The sequence below is a fragment of the Rhinoderma darwinii genome, chromosome 6, assembly GCF_050947455.1.
Source record: "Rhinoderma darwinii isolate aRhiDar2 chromosome 6, aRhiDar2.hap1, whole genome shotgun sequence".
Taxonomy (NCBI): domain Eukaryota; kingdom Metazoa; phylum Chordata; class Amphibia; order Anura; family Rhinodermatidae; genus Rhinoderma; species Rhinoderma darwinii.
In genome coordinates this window covers 43036127-43042771 of record NC_134692.1, presented here as the reverse complement: position 1 = coordinate 43042771, position 6645 = coordinate 43036127, and the positions used below count along the sequence as shown (strand labels likewise).

General features: G+C 42.0%; 1 long non-coding RNA gene across 1 annotated transcript in view; it reads left to right on the top strand.

Annotated features, from left to right (window-relative positions):
* Nucleotides 1–823: 823 nt before the first annotated feature.
* The window catches only part of LOC142655449 (uncharacterized), a 136041-nt gene continuing 130219 nt past the window's right edge, over nucleotides 824–6645 (top strand). Inside the window, exon 1 of the long non-coding RNA XR_012849492.1 lies at nucleotides 824–905. This is a non-coding gene — a long non-coding RNA (uncharacterized LOC142655449). The remainder of the gene's footprint in view (nucleotides 906–6645) is intronic.

The window sequence follows — 6645 nt, the reverse complement described above, 5'->3', positions numbered from 1 at the left end:
ATATCTCCCATAGACTATAATGGACGTGGTACACAGAACGTTAAATTGAATGCGTAGAAGCATAATGCAACTGCAATATTCAGCTTGGAGACCTTGATATTTGGAGTTTATTTGCAGAATATATTTACCTTACATGTGCTCCCTCTCTTTAAAAAGAGGTTCATAAGCAGCTGTTCTATTCCTTATTTAGATGCCACAGAAAATCATGATACACATCTGCTACAGACTTTCTTTGGGTGATTCATATCTATCAGTCATTTACTGCCTACTATTTTCGAATACTGATGTATACCACCCAGCGGATGCCAAAACAGCACTATTTTGGCATCCCTTGGGTAAATAGGGTCCTGTTAATACGTTGGGGGTCGACAGCTTTCCTGGCACATACGCTGAACGTAGCGTAAAAACACTATGTGAACAGAGCCTTACTTTTCAAAACGAGGTTCTGCAGCAGCTGAGGCATATATTTATAAGACATAATGTACATCATACTATAAATGATTAAAGTTCACTTGGATTTCTGTGACCTTTATATAGTCATGAAACTTGTCGGTAACTTCTAATATTCCTATAATTTACAGAAGAGTGAACATTGTTATTACAATACATTATATACATATTGAGTAAATATATATATAAACCATATATTATACCCAGATATCATGCTGATTTAATTTATACACACGGTGACTTTTCCCTGCAGCCGAGTGCAGGCAAAACGAAGGAGGAGCAGTTCCCATAGCAACCAATCACATTACTTTTTTCATTTTTTAACCTGCTCTGGAAAAATGAAAGCTCAATTCTGATTTGCTGATATGGGTAACACAATTTGTATGGATGAGGACATGTTTCGGGTAGACATGGAGGATGAGGTGAGGAAGTCCTGTGCTGTGCAAGGAATGGTGGTGAGTGCAAAACTCTTCTTTTATTTGGTTGTCTCCCTCCTCCTTCCTTTCAAGACAGAAAACAAATGTTTCCCACTGGAACAGGAATCATGGCTGCACTGAAGAGGAGCAGCTTGTGTTTTAGCTTTTCTTATGACATCAAATTCCAGTCATGTTCTTGCTTATACCATTTGACAATTAGGCCTAGTTCAGATGGCACTAAAAAAAAAAACGACATGTAGATGCGTCAAAACCGCTAGCGTTTTTGCAAATCTCTTTGTAAAGTGTTGTTTTTTTTGCCGCGTTTTCGGCGTGTTTTTTGGGAGTGTAATTAGGACTCTCATTGACTATGGGAATTAGGCACGTTTTTGGCACGTTTGGTGGAGTGTTTTTTACGTGACAGGAATTGACCTAATGCTTATTTTTTTACGCAACGCGGTTTTTAAACACGCACACATAAAAAAAATGTGTTGAATGCACTACAATGCGTTTTCCCATTGATGTCAATGGGAAGCTTAAAGCATTTCTTTTTTGATGCGTTTTTCGGCGCGTAAAACGTGGTAAAAATGCTTTGAATACACGCCATGTGAACAAGGCCTTAGACCCATATGAGCTTATTGGACATGTCATTTCAAAACTAGAGGCGATAATATGGAGTTGGGCCCTTTTCATGGCTATAATAATCTCCACCCTTCTGGGGAAACTTTCCACAAGATTTTGGAGAGTGTCTGTGGGAATTTGTGTCTTCAGCCAAAAAAACATTTGTGAGGTCAGGCACTGATGTTGGACGAGAAGGCCTGGCTCGCAAACTCCGTTTTAGTTCATCCAAAAAGTGTACAATGGGGCTTAGGTCAAGGCTCTGGGCAGCCACTCGAGTTCCTCTATGAAAAACTCGTCACCCCATGTCTTTATGGATCTCACTTTGTACACTCGGGCACAGTAATGCTGGAACAGAAAAGTGACTTCCACAAACTATTCCCACAAAGTTGGAAGCTACAATTGTCCAAAATGTCCTTGTATTCTCTAGCATGAACATTATCCTTCACTGAAAATAAGGGGCCTAGCCCAACCCTGAGAAGGAGCCCTAGACCATTATCCCTCCTGTGACGGCGTGCTTTACACCACTCCAGCGGACGCTTGACATTGTGCATGGTGATCTAAGGGTATGTTCACACGGCCTATTTACGGACGTAAATCGGGCGTTTTTGCCCCGAATTACGTCTGAAAATAGCGCCTCAATAGCGCTGACAAACATCTGCCCATTGAAAGCAATGGGCAGACGTTTGTCTGTTCACACGAGGCGTATATTTACGCGCCGCTGTCAAATGACGGCGCGTAAATAGACGCCCGCGTAGAAGAAGTGACCTGTCACTTCTTTGGCCGTAATTGGAGCCGTTATTCATTGACTCCAATGAATAGCAGCGCTAATTACGGCCGTAATTGACGCGGCGTTCAAGCGCCTGCACATGCCGGTACGGCTGAAATTACGGGGATGTTTTCAGGCTGAAACATCCCCGTAATTTCAGCCGTTACGGACCCCCGCCGTGTGAACATACCCTTAGGCTTGTGTGTAGCTGCTCAACCATGGAATCCCATTTCATGAAGCTCCCGACGCACAGTTCTGGTGCTGATGTCACTTCCAGAGGTAGTTTGGAACTCTGTACTTGGTGATACAATGGAGGATGTGCGATTTTTATGAGACACGCACCTCAGCACTCGGCGGCCCAGCTCTCTAAGTTTGCATGGTCTACCACTTTGCGGCTGAGCTGTTGTCACTTCTAAACACCTCCACTTCACATTACTATCGCTAAGGGTATGTTCACACGGCAACAGCAATTACGTCTGAAATTACGGAGCTGTTTTCAGGTGAAAACAGCTCCTGAATTTCAGACGTAATTGCATGTACTCAAGTTTTTCGGACGTAATTTGGAGCTGTTCTTCATTGGAGTCAATGAAAAACGGCTCCAATTACGTCCCAAGAAGTGACATGCACTTCTATGAGGCGGGCGTCTTTTTACGTGCCGTCTTTTGACAGCGGTGCGTAAAGAAAAGCCTGTCTGCACAGATCACCGTAAGACCCATTGAATTCAATGGGCAGATATTTGCAGATGGTTTGGAGCCGTTTTTTCGGACGTAATTCGAGGCGTAAAACGCCCGAATTACATCCATAAATAGGGTGTGTGAACATACCCTAACAGTTGACCAAGGCACTTCTAACAGATTAGAAATTTGACGAACTGACTTGAGGAAAAGGTGCCATCCTATGACTGCGCCATGTTTAAAGTCACTGAGTTCCAATGTTTTTCTATGGCGATTGCATGGCTGTGTGCTTGATTTTATGCAATGTGTGCAATGGGTGTGGCTGAAACACCTGCTCAATAATTATGTGACCACATATTTTTGCCCATATAGTTCATGTGTATGTGACTAATGGAGACTTCAGACTGACAAGTGTATGACAACATGATGTGTTTTACTGATTTGAGAAAATTAGTTTTTCTACATTTCGAGAACGTTCCCTTGTGTCACAGTTTATGTGACACCTTTTTTTGGTGGGATTGACCATTTTTAGGACACCTAAATAAACTGATTTGGGCTATGCAGTAGGAATTTCTCATTTAATTTTGTAGTGCCGAAACCAAGTAGTACCATTTTTCCAATTTCTTCAATTTAGACGAACTTAGATGCTGGCACTTCACAGGCTGGCAATGTTGGTAATGTTTAGTTACTAATGTGGCTGACATTTGTGAGAGTGAGGCTGGTTTTGTTTTTTTGGCATATCACATATACTATGGAATGGCTGCTGCGTATATAATGCTACATATGCTACATATATGCTTTTATGTGTCAGAATTGGTCTAAAATTGTATTTCTATAACAACAATTTTCCGATAAATAATTTATCTATATTTATTTTCTATCCTCCATAAATCTAAATTAAAGGCTTTGTACACCTTTGAATGGATTTTTTTTTTTTTTTACTATTAAGTCAATGGGTTTCAAGCACTTTTCTAATTGACTTTTATGAACATTTTTTTTTACTTTTTACGATACAGCTTCTATGTACCCTGCATACATAGAACGTTTTCTCTCAGCCTGTTTGGCTGAGAGCGGGTTCTGCATTTCTGACACACAAGATCCACCTAATATCGAACACATCTAAGTTGTGATCGATATTAGGTGGAACCTATGTGTCAGGGACACACAGGACCTTCTCTCAGTCGAGCCGTCAGCTAACGAAATCGGTTCAGAGAGAACTATACAGGATGCATAGAACCTGTGTCGTAAAAAAAAAAATTTAATAAAAGTTAAAGTTATTTGAAAAGTGCTTAAAAACACAAAATCCATTCAAATGTGTACATAGCCTTTAATGCAAATGAGGGTAGGCAGTGAAAATCTGCCAACTTTCATCTTATGTGTATGGCCAGTTTAAGGCTAGCCCTGTTTATCAGTATGAATTGGAGAACATATTGGACAACAGGGTTTTCACCAGAGGTAGCATTTAAAGTGCCCTTATGTTATTTTGCCCTGAACATGAGAAAGAAGAAAGAAGAAAACAGCTCCTGAATTTCAGACGTAATTGCATGTACTCGCGTTTTGCGGGGCGTCTTTTACGGACGTAATTTGGAGCTGTTCTTCATTGGAGTCAATGGAAAACGGCTCCAATTACGTCCCAAGAAGTGTCCTGCACTTCTTTTGACGAGGCTGTAATTTTACGCGCCGTCTTTTGACAGCGACGCGTAAAATGACAGCTCGTCAGCACAGTAGTAAAGCCCATTGAAAGTAATGGGCAGATGTTTGGCGACGTATTGGAGACGTTTTTTCAGACGTAATTCGAGGCGTAAAATAGGTCTGAAAATAGGTCGTGTGAACCCAGCCTAAGGGTAAGGCCACACGGTGCAGTCACAGTGCGTTTATGTTGCGTTTACGTTGCTGTTCGGCAGACAGCTATTCCTCCCGACCACCACATACACATGCATGTTTGGCCCAGCGTGCATGTGTACTCAATGGGGAGGGGAAAAGCCATTGTACACACCTTTGGCGACAGCTTATCTCCTGTAAGAACAAAGAAAGGGGCATGTTGAGTTCCAACATATTTGATCTTTTTTCCCCCCAACATCTGCCTGCGGGTAGAGTTGGGACACTCCCATAAACATTAGGTGGTTGGCCAGTCCCACCGAAATAGACGAGTTCCGGCGACGTTCAACTAATGTCTATGGGCACCTTTAGGGTATGTTCACACAGGGCAGACATGCTGTGTAAAAGCACACCGCATATACGCCCTGGATGCTGCAGGGAATTCTGGCTGAAAAACTGCACCAAATTATGGTGCAGTTTTTTGGCTGGAATGTCCACTGCAGAAAATAGCAGGTAAAACAAACAAACAAGCTCATATTTACCCATAGCCAGGGCGAAATGTCCCTCTGACGTCCTGCAGCCCGACCTCATAGGATGACGCTTCATCACGTGACCGCTGCAGCCTGTGATTGGCTGCAGCAGTCGCATGGGAAACGTCATCCCTGGAGACCGGGCTGGACGTAGAAACAGAGAGTTTTTGGTAAGTATGTTCTTTTTTTTTCTGAGATGCGACTTTTGCGGAGGAACGGAGTCATCTGAAACATCAAGTCTAATTAATGTGCAATGAACGGGCTAGGTTTCCTTTTGGTATAAAATTGTTAAATAAACCTGTGGCCACCCCCACTTTTATTCCACAAAGATGACTATGTGGTTATTTCTATAGTAGTTACGTTAAGTATTACTCAGAAGCATTTAAAAGGTACATACAGTCTGACTTTTAACTCATTAAATACACAGTGTCAAGCAACTTTGAAAAGTCATTGAAAAAATCCAGTTAATGGCTTTTGTTGTGTGATATCACGCTGCAGCAAGTTATCAAGATAAAGATGGCAACATCCGTATATGCCGGCAAAAGCTCTTGACGTATACGTTAAACGTAGGCTGTGACGTATGTCCTAAGGGCACGTACAGACATGGCAGAATTTTTCCGCCGCAAATGTTGGTGCAGATTTGTGGCAATTACGCAACGAATCTGCACCAACATTTGTATATTTGACAGGTAATTCAGACGTTGCAGATATCACAGTGGACTTGCCACAGATTTCAGTTTTTGCATTGCAAAGGCTGAAATACGCAGTGAAATTCCGCTGCTTCTCTGCAACACACAGTGCATGCTGAGGACTGAAAATTCCGCCCTGCAGCCTATGGTCCGCAGCATAGTTTTTACGGAATTTCTGCACGAAGATAACTAAAAAGGTGTGGAGACCAATAGACAAACTATGTGCAAAGGATTTACACTGCGGACTGTCCGCAGCGGAATTCCACAACAATTCCGCTACGTCTGAATGTGCCCTAACAGTGGCATAAGTCACCATAGAGTATAGTGGTATCCATTAAACAGAAACATCATGAACTGGTATCATGAAAGTTCTGTCGATGGGTGACAGATGCCACTGTTTAAGCACCCGTTTAAAGTGGCTCTGTCACCACATTATAAGTGCCCTATCATTGGGCGCTATAATGTAGATGACAGCAGTGCTTTTTATTTAAGAAAATGATCTATTTTCACCACTTTATTAGCGGTTTTAGCTTTATGCTAATTAGTTTCTTAATGGGCAACTGGGCGTGTTTTACTATTGACCAAGTGGGCATTGTACAGAGAAGTGTATGACGCTGACCAATCAGTGACCAATCAGCGTCATACACTTTTCTCCATTAATTTAGTCAGCACATAGGGATCCTT